The sequence below is a fragment of the Heterodontus francisci genome, chromosome 21, assembly GCF_036365525.1.
Source record: "Heterodontus francisci isolate sHetFra1 chromosome 21, sHetFra1.hap1, whole genome shotgun sequence".
In the NCBI taxonomy this organism is placed as follows: domain Eukaryota; kingdom Metazoa; phylum Chordata; class Chondrichthyes; order Heterodontiformes; family Heterodontidae; genus Heterodontus; species Heterodontus francisci.
Window position 1 is genome coordinate 40,373,759 of NC_090391.1, and position 18,797 is coordinate 40,392,555.

Here is an 18,797-nt window from a genome sequence, read left to right on the forward strand (position 1 = left end):
GTGCAGCGAAGGTTCACTAGACTGATTCCTGGGATGAGGGGGTTGTCCCATGAGGACATATTGAGTAGAATTATCCAGTATTCCCTGGAGTTTAGTAGAATGAGGGTGATCTCATTGAAACGTATAAAAGTCGTTAAGGGATCGACAGAGTAGATACTGAGAGGTAGTTTCCCCCGGCTAGGGAATCTAGAACGAGTAATCACAGTCTCGCAATAAGCCTTTGGCCATTTAGAACTGAGAGGAGGAGAAATTTATTCACTCATTAGACTGTGAATCTTTGGAATTCTCTCCCTGAGGGAGCTGTGGATGTTTCATGGTTGAATATGTTCCCAACAGAGATGGATAGATTCTTGGACACTAAGGTAATGGAGGAATATGGGGACAGTGGGAAAAGGTGGAGTTGAGGGAGAAGGTCAGCCGTGATCTTATTGATTGGCAGGGCAGTCTCAATGGGCCGAATGGCCGATTCCAACTCCTATTCCTTATGTTCTTATGTCAATTGGGAAAAGAACGAGAGGTGACATAATGAATTCTTTCTGTTAACACAGTATGTTGCGATCTGAAAGGCCATTGGAAGCAGATTAAATAGTAATTTCCAAAAGGGGAATTGGAGAAATACTTGAAGGGAAATGCATTTCCAGGGCTGTGAGGTAAGAACTGGGGAGTGGGACCAATTGTACAGCTGCTTCATAAAGCCAGCACAGGTACGACCGTCCAAAGGGACTCACTATTTCAGCATCATCCTGTAATGTAAAGATAACCACCGGCTTCTTTTCTCCACAGCGAACAGTATTTTTAAAACTCATCTCCCCGTCTCCTGCACCCATACCTCCAATAACAAGTGTCAGGAGCTCATGGATTTCTTTATCATTCAGATCGGGACCATCTAGTCTGCTGCCGCTGCCACTTCCCCACATTCCCCTGGGCCACTGAACTAAATTTTCTCCAAGGTTACCACCTCCCCTAATCCTGAACTCGCATCCTTCTCCAGTTTTTCCCCTCTCTTCCCTCATGCCCTCTCTGAGCTCATCTTGTCCATGAGACCCACCGGCTGCTCCCTGGACCCTATCCCTCAACTGCTGATCGCCCACTTAACTTTCTGGTTCTCTTATAAGCTGATATTGTGAAAGATTATCTCTTCATTTCTGTCCTTCTGTCCTTCGAATCTGCCCTTGACCCCCTGTCCTTGCAAACTCCCTTCCCATCTCCAATTTTCCGTTCTTCTCCGAGGTCCGTGTTGCTGTATCCCAAAACTGTGCCCAACGAGAGGGGCGCAATTCTCGACTTAGCCTTCGGAAATGAAGCTGGGGACGTGGATGAAATGGTGACCGTTTTGGAGATAGTGACCACAATACAGTTACTATTACCATAATCATGGAAAAGGACAAGGATAAAACAGGGGTAAATGTTATAAATTGGTGGAAGGTATATTTTATGAAGTTGAGAGTTGATCTGGCAAAAGTGGACTAGGTACATCGACTTGAAGGAAAATTAGCGGCAAACCAGTGGAATGCATTCAAATAAAGATTCTCCGGGCTTAGTGTAGACATGTCCCCACAAAGAAAACGGGTGGTCCTGTCAAATCTATAGCCCCATGGAAGCATGCTGGGTAAGATATGTTCCGACGATAAAGCAGAAAATGAAATCTTATGACAGTCACACAAAAACTTAATATTTAAGCCTAGAGCAGTATAGAAAGTGTAAGGGTGAAGTAAAAATGAAATTAGAAAAGTAAAGAGAGGACATGAAAAAATGTTGGCAGGTAAAATCAAGGAAACCCCAAAGGTGTTTTGTCAGCACATTAAGAGCAAGAGGATAACTAAGGAAAGGGAAGGGCCTATTGGACATGTATAAGGTAACTTATGCATGGATGCAGAAGATGTGGGCAGGATTCTTAATGAGTACTTTATCAGACTTCGCAAAAGAGACGGATGATGCAGACATTGTAGTAAGAGAGGAGGAGTGTAAAATATTAGCTACGATAAGCATAATGTGAGAGGATGTACGAGAGGGTCTGACATCCTTGCAAGTGGATAAATTACCAGCAAAGATGGATTGTATCCCAAGCTGTTAAAGGAAGTCAGGGAGCAAATAGCGGATGCTCTGAGGATCATCTTCAAGTCTTCACTAGAAACAGGAGAGGTACCAGACGACTGAACGTCTGTGAAAGTTGTACCATTGTTTAAAAAGGGTGTGAGGGATAGGCCAAATGATTATAGGCCTGACCTCGGTGGTAGTCAAATTATTCGAATCAATTCTGAGAGATAGGATAAACTGTATTTAAAAAGGCATGGATTAATCATGGATAGTCAGCATGGATTTTTTTTAAGGCAAGGTCGTGTCTTACTAAATTAATTGAATCTTTTGAGGAAGTAACAAGGAAGATAGATACGGGTAAAGCAGTGGATGTTGTCTACATGGATTTTGCGAAGGCATTTGACAACGTCCCATTTGTCAGACTGGTCCGAAAATTAAAAGTCCATGGGATAAAGGGGAATGCAAAGAGCTCTTTCCAAAATTGGCTCTGTGGTCGGAAACAATGTATAGTGTCGATGGATGTTTTTAGTGAAAGGAAGGCGGTTTCCAATGGCATTACACAGGGCTCAGTGTTGGGCCCCTTAATGATCTGGACTGAAATGTGGGAGGCATTATTGGAAAATTTTCAAATGACAAAAACATTAGCCATGTAGTTGATAGTGAAGAGAATAGCGGTAGACGCCATAATGATGTCAATGGTTTGGCTGAGTGGGTTTAAAAGTGGCAAATGGAATTCAGTCCAGAAAAGCGTTAGGTAATGCATTTGGGGAGGGCAAACAAAGCAAGAGAGTACACAATACGTGGGAGCACATTGAGAGAGGTAGAAGAAGTGAGAGACCTTGGAGTGTATGTCCACATGTCTCGCAAGGTGGCAGGACAGGTAGATAAAGTGGTGAAGAAAGCATATGGAATGCTTTCCTTTATTGGCCGAGGTATAGAATGCAAAATCAGGGATGTAATGCTGGAAATTTATAAAACGCTGGTTAGGCCACAGCTGGAGAATTGTGTAGAGTTCAGGTCACCACATTACAGAAATGACATAATTACTCTGGAGGAAGTACGGAGGAGATTTACAATAAAGTTGCCAGGGCTTGAAAGTTGCAGCTATTTGGAAAGATTGGATAGACTAGGGCTGGTTTCCTTCGAATGGAGGATGCTGAGGGGTGACTTAATAGAGGTGGGCATATTATGAGGGGCCTATATAGAGTATATAGGAAGGAACTGTTTTCCCTAGCGGAGAGGTCAATTACCAGGGGTCACAGATATAAATTGACTGGTGGAAGGATTAGAGGGGACATGAGGAAAATCGTTTTTTCAGTCAGAGGATGGTTGGTGTCTGGAATTCATGGCTGTATTGGTGGTGGAGGCAGAAACCATCAACTCATTTAAAAGGTACCCGGACCTGAAAATAAAGTGCTGTAACCTGCAAGGTTACAGTAATATAAAAGCAAAATACTGTGGATGCTGGAAATCTGAAACAAAAACAAGAAATGCTGGAACCACTCAGCTGGTCTGGCAGCATCTGTGGAAAGAGAAGCAGAGTTAACGTTTCGGGTCAGTGACCCTTCTTCGGAACAGACTAGGTGCTGGAAAGTAGGATTAGAATGAGCAGCTAGTTTTTTGCAGCTTGCACAGACATGATGGGCTGAATGGCCTCTTTTCTGTAACTTTTCCATGGTTTCTATGATCTTTCAGCCCAGTATCATAACCAAATTGACAGCAAACACGCATCCAGAGAGTTGGAACAGAATAGTGACTCTTTCGAGAGTAACTGTGTGCACTGTGTGAGACACGGGCCAGATTCACACACGCACTCTCTCTTGGTTAGAAACTTGCCCCAGTGACAATCCTGGAGACGACCAATCCAGGATATTGAGGAGACAATTTTTCTCTCAATGGGTTGTGCGACTTTTGAATTCTCTGCCTCAGATAGTGGTGGAATCAGTACCTCTCCCGCTCTTTGTTTCTCCCTCTCTCTCCCTTTCTCTTTCTCTCTGTCTCTCCGGCTATCTCTGTCTCCCCCAAATCTCACTCTGAATCTCCCTTTGTCTCTCTCTCGGACTCCCCCGCTGTCTCTCCCTCTGTGTCTCCGTCGGTCTCTATCACTCTCTTTCCATCACTCTCCCTGGACAGTAATGCTTTGAGCCATTTCTTGGGTAATGTTGAATCTATAACTCTATCCCTCGTTGGGAACTTCACTGCAGTTTGGAAATATCAAACACTGATCCAACACTCACCCCTAAAACACTCATACTAAACCACCAATACAGGACTGGGCAGATAATGGGGATTGTTACTTATTATTACAACTTGTCACATCCTCTTTCTGTCTGTCCCTCTCATGTCTGTATCTCTCTCTCTATCTCCCTCACTAACATTTTCTCTATCTCTCAATTTCTCTGCCTCTCCCCAACAATTACCCCCCCCCCCGCTCCCCATTTCCGCACCCCTCCCCCACATCTCCTCTCTCCCACCCTTTTCCCCTACCTCACCCCACCCTCTCCTCTATCCATTTTGCCTCCCCTCCCACTTCCCAACCCTCCCCCACCCCCACACAATTCCCCAGCCCATTCCTCCCCTCTCCCTCCCCACCCCTTTCACCTCCGCACACCTTTCCAGCCCCCACACACGCTCCCCCACACATTTACTCTCCCCAACCTCCCACACCCATCTTCTCTCCCCTCCCCCAAACCTCCCCTCCTCCACCCTCCCCCACCAAACCCTTCTCCCACACATTTCCCCGAAACTTGCACACCCCTCCCTTCCCCACCCATTACACGTCCCTTCCCCTACCCCTCCTCTCCACTCCCCACCCCACCATTTTCCCCTACCCCACCCTTCCACCACCCCTACCTATTTCCCCTCACCCTGCCATTTCTCCTCCTTGGACGGAGGCGGTCGTGGTGGGCAAAAGGATGAGGGAAGGGGTGGGGGGAATGGAAATTGGTGGGGGAAGTGGTGGGGGAGGGGAAAGGGTCGTGGAGGGTGGGAAATGGGTGTGATAGGAGAGGCTAAATAGATGGTGCAGCGCAGGCGAAATAGTTGGCGGAGGGGCAGGGGAAGGACTTTACCCAACATTGCACTCTGAACTACGATGCAAGAAAAGGTCTCAAACGAACACACATTTACTTCTCTGTTGTTCTGAGTGTGGAATCTGTCCCAGCTGCTTCATCCTGTCATCATTGCCTAATCTCCATAGGCTGTCATTTTGGACCTTGCAATGTTCTCATCAGTATCTCACTCACTGTTGGACAGAAGTCTGTACTGTGGCTTTAGTTGTGGTGACCACTTCATTTCCTCCCAGCCTCTGTATCCACTCCCATCTTAACTTCCTGGGTTGAACTTCTGTGAGCTGGAGAAAGAGATTCAGTCATGATTGTTTACAGCTGTCATGTCTCGAAGCAGCTCCCACAAGGACATGGGCATAGCCGCCTTAACACTGCTGTTTGGTGAGTGGTTAAATAATTTATACCAAAGCGACTGGATTTAGGATCTGTGAATTAGCTGAGTGGACATATGGCCAGTGCGGGAGTGGGAGTGAGGTGTCCAATCTCCTGTAGCTCAGTGGATGAACTCAACAAGTAGTTTGGTTTGTATTACTCGAGATTGGAAAGCCATTGGAGCAGATGATTGCCTATGCTGCATCCTCAGTGATTAACACTGAGGGAGTGAGGCTGGGTACAGTTTTCAAGAGAGTTGAGTGATTGAGGGCAGAGCAAGAAGCAAAGAGAGTGCCCGCTGCTCATAGTGACCTGGTGGCCCCGTTGTAAAGTGTCTATGAATGGAGTTCTGATGAGGACTCTGTCAGGGGCCGTGTTTACACCTTCCGTGATCAGACTGTTCATGGAGAAACAGCATCTGAGCTCCAACACTGGAAGTGTCCATTCTACCCAAGACAAGACCGAGAGACGGTACCATCAGAACTGTCTTCCAGGGAAATTCGCCTCTATCATATATGGGAAAGGAATGGGAAGGAGCAATTGAAGGCACACGGTTTTATTTGTGTCTGATTGTTTCAGATGATGCACGATTTAAGTTGTTGAAGTTTGAGGTTTCCCAGAGTTGTTAATTTGAGTTAAATACTGCTCGACAGGTGATTGTAGAAGCTGGGATTGCTAGCAGAGATGAAATACTTGAGTTACTTTGGGAGACTATATAAACTGGGTTTGTTCTCTGTGAAATGCAGAGGCTAAGAAGAGACCTAACAGAGGTATTCATAATTATTATGGCGTTTGATAGATAAAATAGAGAGAATCTGCTCCTGTCACAAGTGGGTCAGTACCCAATGATCAACGATTTACTATACTTGGAAAACAACGAGAGGGGAAATCAGAAAAATCAGCGTCATACTGAGAGTTCTTGTCATCTGGGATGTGCTACCTAAAGGAATGTTGGAAGCAGATTCCAAATGGTCTTTGAAAAGACAACTGGACTGTAACTTGAAGGAAACTGCTTTGTCGTGTCAATGGGAATAACGCTTGGATGTAGAAGGATATTGGACAGCTTTTTCAAGGAGCTAGCATGGGCAAGACAGGTGAATGGCCTCCTTCTGTGTTGTAGGATTCTAAAAATCTATTCTAGACATAAATGCAGCATGCAATGCTCGACATTTACTGATAAAATATACAAAGTCAGTGGATATTCAAATCAATATATATTTAGACATTTTGTTCTGAGACACTGTCCTTTCTGCAGGAGACTAAGTTCCTCTTTCTTTGAACTAACTTTCCTGCAAGTGTAAACCACAACTTTTCTTTACAACGCCTAACTTTTCCTGTTCAGGGCTGATAATTTACCGTTTGTTTACTTATTTGTCATTCCATTTTCCATCTTGCATCCGAATTTCAGGCACCTTTTTACATTTGTGAGCGTGTCTGTGTATTGTTTGCAACAACTAAACCCTTTTGGTGCATAATTCAAGCGGCTTTCAGATATCGTAGATTTTTTTTTGAATTCCACTTCCTCATTCTTCCCTCTAGAGCTGAGCATTTCACTGAGACATAGAACTGCAGAGTCGGGGAGACTGATGTCCTTCCATAAACTGAGTGCTGTAGCTGCCGTTGTGCTCAAAATTTCTCTCAATCTTTTCAGGTACTGTCATCACTCTGTAAAACCGCAGTGTGGTTTGTTTGCATTATCTAATCTCTTTGCACGTTTCCCTAAATAACTTTCTGTATTTATACTTTAAAATCAATTAGATGGAATATTAAACATATCTATCTCTTGAATGACTTGAATGCAACATTATTAGCAAATGATAGCCTTTGAGTAAGATCTATTATTTCTCCTGTGATTTGCTGGCCTCGGAATTCATTAATATAAGCTTCAGTTGAAAGCATATCAGAAATAATGCACAATATATTTTGATTCAATCTGTTTAAACATACTGTTCGTTCTCATGCACTGTTCTCACTGTCAGGGGATAACTTCCTGTTTGTCTGAAGTGAAGTGTTTCTGAGTCTTTCAGCATTTGAGGTAACTGCTAACATCAGTCTGAAATATATTCCAGTTCCTTTCTAATTGATATTGAATTTCTAATCTGCCTTCAATACCGATAACACACGCAGTGTGATTTTTGTGACTATGAATGCACAGTCTGTAAACCTACCAGCAATGTCTAAAAGCATTCCATTCTAATGATTTATCCTTCACTTCCTCATTCAGTATACAAGAGTTGACCATATTACAGAGCTATCGATCCACCCAATTTATCAAGGAAGGACGGCAGATTTCCTTCCCTCACCGACATTAATGAACCAGATGGCTTTAGATATTTTTTTTCATTTTATGATGCAGCACTGAAAAAAGCCCTTCGGCCCACCGAGTCTGTGCCAAGCATCAACCATCCATTTATGCTAATCCTACATTAATCCCAAATACCTACCCCTTCTTCCCTCAATTCCCCTACCACCTATCTATACTAGGAGCAATTTTATAATGGATAATTTACCTATCAGCCTGCAAGTCTTTGGATGTGGATGGAAACCGGCGAAAACCCACATGATCACAGGGAGAACAGCAAATTCCTTACAGGCGGTACCCAGAATCGAACCTGGGTCGTTGGAGCTGTGAGGCTGTGGTGCTAACCACTGTGCCGCCCCTAAAACCTTTGTATATTATATTATGAGCTGGTATTTTCCCCGTCACCATTACTGATACAGAATGGTTTTTTTTATTCCAGGTTTATTTATTCATTGAATTACAATTGCCACAGCTTCCCTGGTGGGATTATGAATTGATATCTCAGGATCATTAGTCCAGGCCACTGGATTATTAGTTCAGTTTATGAAGAGTGAATAACACAGAGGAATAGAGCGCGATTAAAAATCACCCAGAATGATAATTAATGTTCCCTGAGAATATCAAGGTGTTGCCATACTTGTAAGGCAAATGTTAGATAGGATGGAGCAAGGGAAGTCAAACAGTTTTATGTGTATTTGATTGTGTCAGATCATACACGATTTAAGTTGATGGGAGGTGAGGTTTTCCAAACGCATTAAGTTGATTTAAATATTGTTCTATCAGTGATTATATAAGCTGGGATTGATACAAAAGATGAAATACTTCAGTTGTTTTGGCAGGTTCTCGAAAGTGGGTTTTCTCTCTATGGGACAGAGGATTGTAAGGAAAGATCTAACAGAGGTATACACAGTTATTAGGGCTTGATAGTGAAAGTAGGGAGAAACTGCTTCCTGTCACAAGTGTGTCAGTAACCAATGGTCAACCATTTAATATATTTGGAGAAGAACTAGAGGAGAAATGAGAAGAATCATTCTCACATTGAGGGCTAGTGTGGTCTGGAATCTGCCATCTAAAGAAATGGAGGGAGCAGATTCCTTCAGGTCTTTGAAAAGACAACTGGACTTGAACTAGAAGGGAACTGATTTCTCGGATAATGGGGATAGCGCTGGAATATGGGAGCATATTGGACAACCGTTTCAAGGAGCCAGCATGGGAACGATGGCCTCCTTCTGTGCTGTAAAATTGTATAAATCTATTCTAGACATAAATGCAGCATGCAATGTTCGACATCCATTGGGAAAATATACACAGTCAGTGGATATTCTAGTAAATATATATAGAGTTATTTTGCACTGTGCCACTGCCCTTTCTGCTGGAGGACAAGTCCCTCTTTCTTTAAACTAACACAGCTACAAGGGGAATCCACAAACTTTCTTTATCACGCCTAACAGCTGTTACTGTTCTGTTCAGTGCTGACCATTTTCCACTTGTTTGCCTATGTGCCATTCCATTTTCCATCTTGCATCCGAATTTCTGGCACTTGGTCATATTTGTGAGTGTGTGTGCGACTTGTTTGCAGCAACTAAACCCTTCAGGTGAATAATTCAGGTGACGTTCAGATTTCGTAGTTTATATTAATTCTACTCCCTTATTCAGCCTGCTAGAGTTGAACATTTCACTGAGACAAAAATCTGCAGTGTGGTTGGAGACCTTTGTCCTTCAATAAACTCAGTGATGTTGCTGCCTTTGTGCTCACAATTTAACTCAATCTCCCCAGGTACTGCCGTCCCGATGTAAAACTGCATGTGGTTTGTTTGCATTATCTATTCACTTTATACAGTTTCCCGAAGTAAGTTGCCTTCTTTATGTTTTAAAATCAATTATATGGAATATTAACTATCTCTAGTTATCTCAAATTTCTTGAATGCAATATTATTAGTAAATAATTGCATGGGAGTAAGATCTGTTGTTTCTCTAATTATGGTGGCCTTCGGAATTCATTGCTGTGAGCTTCGGTTGAAAGAATCAGTGAAAAATTGTCACAGCGTATTTTAATTTAATCTGTTTAAACACACTCTCGGTTCTCATTCACTGTTCTTACTGTCAGGGCCTAATTTCCTTTTTGTCTGAGGTAAAGTGTTTCTGAGGGTCTCAGCATTTGAGCTCACTGCTAACATCAGTCTGAAATATCTTCAATTTCCTTTCTAATTGATATTGTATTTCTAATCTGGCTTCATGTCACAAGTTCTATCATGTTCCACTTTCCAAACACATTCTGAAGAATTGTCTCCTGAATTCCTTGTTGGATATGTTGAAGTTTTATAACCCGCTGTTGAATTTTGTCACTGGTCATGATTTGGAGGATGGTGCATTTTATCAGGAGGATATGTGAGCTTGTTGGACTGCTGATGGTTTAGTTAGTACCTGCAGACTTCAGGTCAAGTAACCCGCACAATATCAGCACACATACATGCTCAGACAATGGGGTGGGGTATTCCATGTGGCGGTTGTGGGGTGGGGGAGTGGCGGGGAGGGGGGCTGAACGAGTGAATCAGTATCTTCAGGAGATTTGGAGACAGAAATTAGAGGGAGAAGTTTAGCTACATAGTGTGTGAATATTCGAGTGAATATATTTTGAGAGACTCCGTTGGTTCTGAGTCACTGTTCTCACTGGCAGTGGTTCAGTTCCTCTTTCTTTGAACTGAAACTCCTTCCAGTTGAAACCATTGCTTCCACTATGATGCCTTAGTGCTCTTACTATCCTCTTTCATACTTGCAGTTTTCAGAATGTTTGCTTATTTTTCCATCTCTATTCCAACTTACATTCGATTTAAGGTTCCTTATGATATTTGTGAACGTGTGTGTGTGTGCACTGCCTGTACAAATATATGTTTCTAATTAATTCAGACACTGCTCACATCGATGAAACTATAACTCATCTTCCTAATTCAGCATGCTAGACTTGAGCACATCTCTGAGATATAGATCTGCACAGTGAGCGGAGACTAATATCCTTCAATAAACACAGTGTTTCAGCTGTCCAATGTGCTCAGAATTTATCTCCCAATCTCCATATTTTCCATTCACAATTCCCACAGTAAATGCTTCCATCCATTCCCTAATGGAGCTCCGATTCCCATTGATGGTCTCATGTGATGCACAGTGTTTGTACACACTCTGCAGCCAGTACCTTCCCTTTGTCTTTCAGTGACAATGTCATTTAGCCATAAAATGGATACTTTATGTATTTGAACAACGTGAAGCACATTTTTGTGCTATTTGATGCAAGAGCATGTTTTGATATTCGCCATGGAGTACAGACACTATGTTGAAAAGGACATCTGTATAGTACTCATGTAATTAGAATTGTTGAGTCTGAAAGCGAGGAAGAAGCCCATTTGGCCCCTCGCCTCCATTCCCGCTCTTTGTATGAGTTGTTAAATTCAGTCTAACATCTCATTTTTTGCCCATAACCCTGCAAATTAATCCTCTTCTATACATTTCCAATCACCTTTTGAAACGTCCTATGGAATGTGATTTCACCACCTTTTAAGTTCCAGATCATAACATCACTCTGAGTCAAACTATTCTCCACATTTCACTTCTAGTTTTTTTCCCAATGTGTTCCAGTTATGAAATGTGGTTAAAACCGACTTGCCCTTGGAAACAGCTTCCCTCTTCTTTCTATTTGGAACACACAACCACAAGAAGTGGTTAAAGGAAGTTGCTTAGCTCCGTTCCAATGCAAATTGGATGATTGACTGCGAAACAAGGGAATAGAGGGATTGGGTGAAAAACTGACATGAGATGTAAGGTGTGGAGTGTGAACGATGGTACTGAATAGTTCGATCGAATGGTCAATTTCTCTACTTTGTTTATTCTTTCAGGGGATGTGGGCCTCGCTGGCTTGGTAAGTATTTTTTGCCCACACTTAATTTCCCTTGAGAAGGTGGTGGCGAGCAGCCTTCTTGAACTGCTGTAGTCCGTGCGGGGTAGATGCACCGACAGTGCTGTTCGTAAATGAGTTCCAGAATTTTGACCCAGTTACAGTGAAGGAATGGCCAACATAGTTTCATATCGGAATGGTGTATGACTTGGAGGGAGAATTGCAGGTGATGTTTACGATGCGCCTACTGTCCTTGTCCTTCTCAGTGATAGAGGTAATGGTTTTGGGCGGCGCTGTCGAAGGAGCCTTGGCGAATTGCTGCAGTACATCTTGCAGATGGTGCACACTTGCTACTGTGCATCGGTGGTGGAGGGAGTGAATAGTTGTAGATGGGGTGCCAATCAAGCGGGCTGCTTTGTCTTAGATCGTGTGGAGCTTCTTGAGTGTTCTTGGAGCTGCACTCATCCAGGCAAGTGGAGAGTATTCCATCACACTCCTGACTTGTGCCTTGTAGATGGTGGACTGGCTTTGGGGTGTCAGGAGGTGAGTTACTAGACACAGAATTCTCAGGCTCTGACCTGCTCCGGCAGCCACAATATTTAGACGGTTATTCCAGCTAAATGCCCGTGATTGGTAACCCGCAGGAGGTTGATAGTGGGGGATTCAGTGATGGTACTGCCATTTAACGTCAATGGGAGATGGTTCGACTCTTTCTCGTTGCAGGTCGTCTTGGCCTGACACTTGTGTGACGCGAATGCTACTTGCCACTTAACAGCCCAAGCCTGAGACTTGTGTTACAGGGCCCTGTGATTTATTTAAAACATATCTGTATATGCCACGCAATTCCATGTGATGCAATTACATCATCAAAACCCCTCATGGTTTTGAATATGACTATTATATATTCCCATAACCTTCTCTGATGTCACGAAAACAATCCCAGATTCTCCAATCTCTCTCTATAACTGAATCCCTCAGTGATAGTATCATCCAATAAATCTTGTCTGCACTCTCTCCATGGTATTGGCCATTTTCCTAAAGTGTGGTGCTCATAATTGTACAAAATGTTCCAGATAAAGCCTAAACAGAGATTAGTAAATAGTTAGCATAACTTGCTTGCTTTATGTATTCAACAGCCCTATTTTGAAAGCTCAGAATTCCATACGTTTTCTCAATTGCTGTATACAGTGCAGGAATGCATAACTATTGGACATCATCTTATATGTCCACTCATTGACAGACTGAGATGTTATGTGGAATATTTAATAAATGTTTGCACTTGAAGTAACTTGAATTTAATACTATTCGTAAATGCAAGCATGGAGATTTAGACTGCTACTGCACCCAAAGTGGTGATTTGTACAAGAATTAATTAAGTAATCGATTGAAAGAGTATGATTAAGATTGCCAAAATGTATGTTCATTCCATATGTTCAAAGCGAAGTTTGATTCTGATACACTGTTCTTGGTGTCAAGAATTAAGCTGCTGTCTGTCTCAGGTGAACCACTTCTGATCTGAAACTACAGGTTTCCGTTGCAAACACTTCCTCTCACTGTAAACTCCATTTTGGTCTGCTTTCTCATACTTTATCCATCGGCATTTATTTTTTCTTCCCCACTCCATGCAGGTGGCTCCCGAGTTGTGATGTTTGTGACCGTTAGGACAGTCTCACAGTAAAAGACTGGTTTCTAATGAATTCAAACACCAGTCGGTACTCATTATTTAGAGGAAGCCTCCTCTTTCAGTTTGCTGGAGTTGGCCACATCATTGAAATATAGACCTCTAGAGAAGGCAGTGACTAATGGCCGTCAATAAACACAGTGCAGCAGCTGTCCCTTCTTCTCAACAGTTATCACTTAATCTCCATTATTTTCAATCTCAAACCCTACCCTTAATCCAACCATCTATTCTGTAAAGGAACTCCGACACTTGGGTTAAAATGCTGCTCCATGGTTCACCATTCCTATCCTCTCTCCTGATTATTATGTAGCCTTTAAGGATAGAGACCAGACAATCTTACTCCAACTACTGTTCTCCATTCTCTGACTATTCCAACACTCAGCTGTATGTCTTTGCATCCTCCACCCCAGGAACCCCAAATGATATTTTACAGCATTCCATTCGAAGTTTTATCATCCCTCTATGTGCAAAACTCCATCATTTAAAAAGTAGCTCTTTTCTCAATTATTATAAATCCTTTATCACTGCTTAACTGCCCATTTGCAAGAGGGAACCCATTCTCCCCAGTTGTTCTCCCCTTGTTTAAGAAGGGTAGCAGGGATAATCCAGGTAATTATAGACCGGTGAGCCTGACATCAGTGGTAGGGAAGCTGCTGGAGAAGATACTGAGGGATAGGATCTATTCCCATTTGGAAGAAAATGGGCTTATCAGTGATAGGCAACATGGTTTTGTGAAGGGAAGATCATGTCTTGCCAACTTAATATAATTCTTTGAGGACGTGACAAAGTTGATTGATGAGGGAAAGGCTATAGATGTCATATACATGGACTTCAGTAAGGCGTTTGATAACGTTCCCCATGGCAGGCTGATGGAGAAAGTGAAGTCGCATGGGGTCCAGGGTATACTAGCTAGATGGATAAAGAACTGGCTGGGCAACAGGAGACAGCGAGTAGCAGTGGAAGGGAGTTTCTCAAAATGGAGACGTGTGATCAGTGGTGTTCCACAGGGATCCGTGCTGGGACCACTGTTGTTTGTGATATACATAAATGATTTGGAGGAAAGTATAGGTGGTCTGTTTAGCAAGTTTGCAGACGACACTAAGATTGGTGGAGTAGCAGATAGTGAAGGGGACTGTCAGAGAATATGGCAGAATAAAGATAAATTGGAGAGTTGGGCAGAGAAAGGGCAGATGGAGTTCAATCCGGGCAAATGCGAGGTGATGCATTTTGGAAGATCCAATTCAAGAGTGAAATGTACAGTAAATGGAAAGGTCCTGGGGAAAATTGATGGACAGAGAGATTTGGGTGTTCAGGTCCATTGTTCCCTGAAGGTGGCAACGCAGGTCAATAGAGTGGTCAAGAAGGCATACGGCATGCTTTCTATCTTCGGACAGGCTATTGAGTACAAGAGTTGGCAGGTCATGTTACAGTTGTATAGGACTTTGGTTCGGCCACATTTGGAATACTGCGTGCAGTTCTGGTCGCCGCATTATCAAAAGGATGTAGATGCTTTGGAGAGGGTGCAGAGGAGGTTCACCAGGATGTTGCCTGGTATGGAGGGAGATAGCTATGAAGAGAGGTTGAGTAGATTAGGATTATTTTCATTAGAAAGACGGAGGTTGAGGGGGGACCTGATTGAGGTGTATAAAATCATGAGAGGTATAGACAGGGTGGATAGCAAGAAGCTTTTTCCCAGAGTGGGGGATTCAATTACTCGGGGCCACGAGTTCAAAGCGAGAGGGGAAACGTTTTGGGGGGATATGAGTGGAAAGTTCTTTACGCAGAGGGTGGTGGGTGCCTGGAACGCGTTGCCAGCGGAGGTGGTAGACACGGGCACGATAGTGTCTTTTAAGATGTATCTGGACAGATACATGAATGGGCAGGAAGCAAAGAGAGACAGACCTTTAGAAAATAGGCGACAGGTTTAGATCGAGGATCTGGATCGGTGCAGGCTTGGAGGGCCGAAGGGCCTGTTCCTGTGCTGTAATTTTCTTTGCTCTCTTTGTTCTTTGTTCTTTGTTCCCCGAAGCCTTCTTATAATTCTGAATCCCCTCCATCACATGTCCTTCTTAAACTGCACTGCTTCAAGCAGAACTTCCCACATTGTCCAATTTCCCCACATAACTGAAGTCCCTCATCCCTGCTACAATTCCAGTAAATCTCCTCCCCACACTCTCCAAGGGTTGACATCCTTTCTAAGGTGTGGTGCCCTGAACTGGACACGATGATCCAGTTGAGGCCTAACCAGTGATATGCATTTTCTTCAGAATAGCCTCCATTTTCTTTGTACTATGCACCATTGTTTTTATAAACATGTATCCTATTTTTTAAACAGATTGAACAACTCTTCTCATAATCTTGCACTCTTGCTGTATGTGAAGTATGTTCCTGACTTCCCTGTGACATTTTATCGTTTACGCCATATCACCTCTACTCAATCCTCCATAAATAGTGCATCACTTCATCACTTCCATGCACTAGATGTCACCTGTCCTGTGTCAGCCCATTTCAGCACTCTCTTGGAGCCCACCTGAAGTCTGCAGTTGACCTCCTCACTGTTTACTACAATTTCAAATGTATTGCATTAACAACCATGCCACAAGGTTAGGGCAGTACAGTGGCGCACTGGTTGGCACTACAGTCTCACAGCTCCAGAGACCCGGCTTCGCTTCTGGGCTCTCGAGTTTGCAAGTTTTCTCTGTGACCGTGTGTGTTTCTGCTGGGTGCTCTGTTTTCCTCCCACAGCCAAAGACTTGTAGTTTGATAGGCAAATTGGCCATTATAAATGGCCCCTAGTGTAAGTGGTAGGAGAATAGTAAGAATATGGGATTAATGTGGGATTCGTATAAATGGGTGGCTGTTGGTCAGCACAGACTCAAAGGGCCTGTTTCAGTGCTGTACCTCTCGAAGGTGACTTGATTTCAGACAATATCAATCTGGAAACTGAAAAGGAAAACAAGAACAGGAGGAAGCCATTCAGACCCTCGAACCTGTCCTGCCATTCCGCAAGATCATGGTTGATCTGTGATCTAACTCCATAGACCCGCTTTTGCCCCATATCTCCTAATACCTTTATTGAACCAAAAGTCATCAATTTCATACTAATATTAATAATTGATTGAACATTGATTGCCAATTGCAGAATAGATTTCCAATCTTCTACCACGCTTTGTGTGTTCAAACATTTTCTAATTTCACTCCTGAAAGCTCTATATTTTGGACTCTGTCCCCTAGTCTTAGACTCCCCCACCAGTGGAAATGATTTCCCTCTATCTACCCAATCTGTTCCCATTTGTTTCTTGAACACTTTGATCAAAGCAACACTTAAACTTCTTATTTCCAGGGAATCGAGCCCTCGTTTCTGTCAACTATCCTCATAATTTAACTATTGGAGACCAGCTTCACAGATGCCAGACTTCATCCAATTCGATTAACTCCACGTGATATTAAGAAACGACTAAAGGCACTGGATACTGCAAAAGCTATGGGCCCTGACAAGATTCCGGCAATAGTACTGAAAACCTGTGCTCCAAAACATGCCGAGCCCCTAGCCAAGCTGTTCCAGTACAGCTACAACACTGGCATCTACCCTGCAATGTGGAAAATTGCCCAGGTATGTCCTGTACAAAAAAGCAGGACAAATCCAACCCGGCCAACTACCGCCTCATTAGCCTCCTCTCAATCATCAGTAAAGTGATGGAAGGTGTCATCAACAGTGCCATCAAGCGGCACTTGCTTCGCGCCAACCTGCTGAGTGACGCTCAGTTTGGGTTCCGCCAAGGCCCCTCAGCTCCTGACCTCATTACAGCCTTGGTTCAAACATGGACAAAAGAGCTGAACTCAAGAGGTGAGGTGAGAGTGACTGCGCTTGACATCAAGGCAGCATTCGACCGAGTATGGCATCAAGGAGCCCTAACAAAACTGAGCTCAATGCGAATCAGGGAGAAAACCCTCCACTGGCTGGAGTCATACCTAGCACATAGGAAGATGGTTGTGGTTGTTGGAGGTCAATCGTCTGAGCTCCAGGACATCACTGCAGGAGTTCCTCAGGGTAGTGTCCTGGGCCCAACCATCTTCATCTGCTTCATCAATGACTTCCTTCAATCATAAGGTCAGAAGTGGGGATGTTCACTGATGATTGCACAATGTTCTGCACCATTCGTGACTCCTCAGATATTGAAGCAGTCCGTGTAAAAATGCAGCAAGACCTGGACAATATCCAAGCTTGGGCTGATATGTGGCAAGTAACATTCGCGCCACACAAGTGCCAGGCAATGACCATCTCCAACAAGATAGAATCTAACCATCTCCCCTTGACATTCAACGGCATTACCATCGTTGAAACCCCCAATATCAACATCCTATGGGCTACCATTGACCAGACACTGAACTGGAGTAGCCATATCAATACCGTAGCTACAAGAGCAGGTCAGAGACTAGGAATCCTGAGACGAATAACTCACCTCCTGACTCCCCAAAGCCAGTCTACCATCTACAAGGCACAAGTCAGGAGTGTGATGGAATACTCTCCACTTGCCTGGATGAGTGCAGCTCCAAGAAACCTCAAGAAGCTCCACACGAACCAAGACAAAGCAGCCCGCTTGAGTGGCACCCCATCTTCAATCATTCACTCCCTCACCACCGACGCACAGTGGCAGCAGTGTGTACCATCTACAAAATGCACTGCAGCAATGCACCAAGGCTCCTTAGACAGCACCTTCCAAACCTGCGACCTCGACCAACTAGAAGGACAAGGGCAGCACATACATGGGAACACCACCACCTACAATTTCCCCTCCAAGTCACACACCATCCTGACTTGGTACTATATCGGCGTTCCTTCACTGTCGCTGGGTCAAAATCCTGGAACTCACTTCCAAACAGCACTGTGGGTGTACCTACCCGACATGGACTGCAGCGGTTCAAGAAGGCAGCTCACCACCACCTTCTCAAGGGCAATTAGGGATGGGCAATAAATGCTGGCCTTGCCAGCGAAGCCCACATCCCATGAAGGATTTTGTTTAAAAAGCTATCATTCTGAAAAAACCTACACTGCACTCCTTCAAATGCCAATATACCCTTGCTAAGGTGTGGTGCCCAGAAATACTCTCAGTAACTCCAGGTGTGGTCTATCCAGGGCATTGTGAAGCTCAAGCATAACTTCTACCCAGTTTTATTCAAGTGCTCTAGATATAAAAGTCTGCAGTCACTATTCTACAACCAGTTAAATGATCATAGGAACAGGAAGAGGCCATTTAAACCATCGAGCTTTTCTTATCATTGAATCAGATCATGGCTGTTCTCTGTTCTAACACAACATTTCTGCTTTTGTCCCAGACCCCTTCATCTATCTGGTTAACAAAAATCTATCAATCTCAGATTTAATATTTACAACGGACCTTGCATCAATTTCTGTTTGCAGAAGAGAGTTTTGAAATTCTAACACCCTGC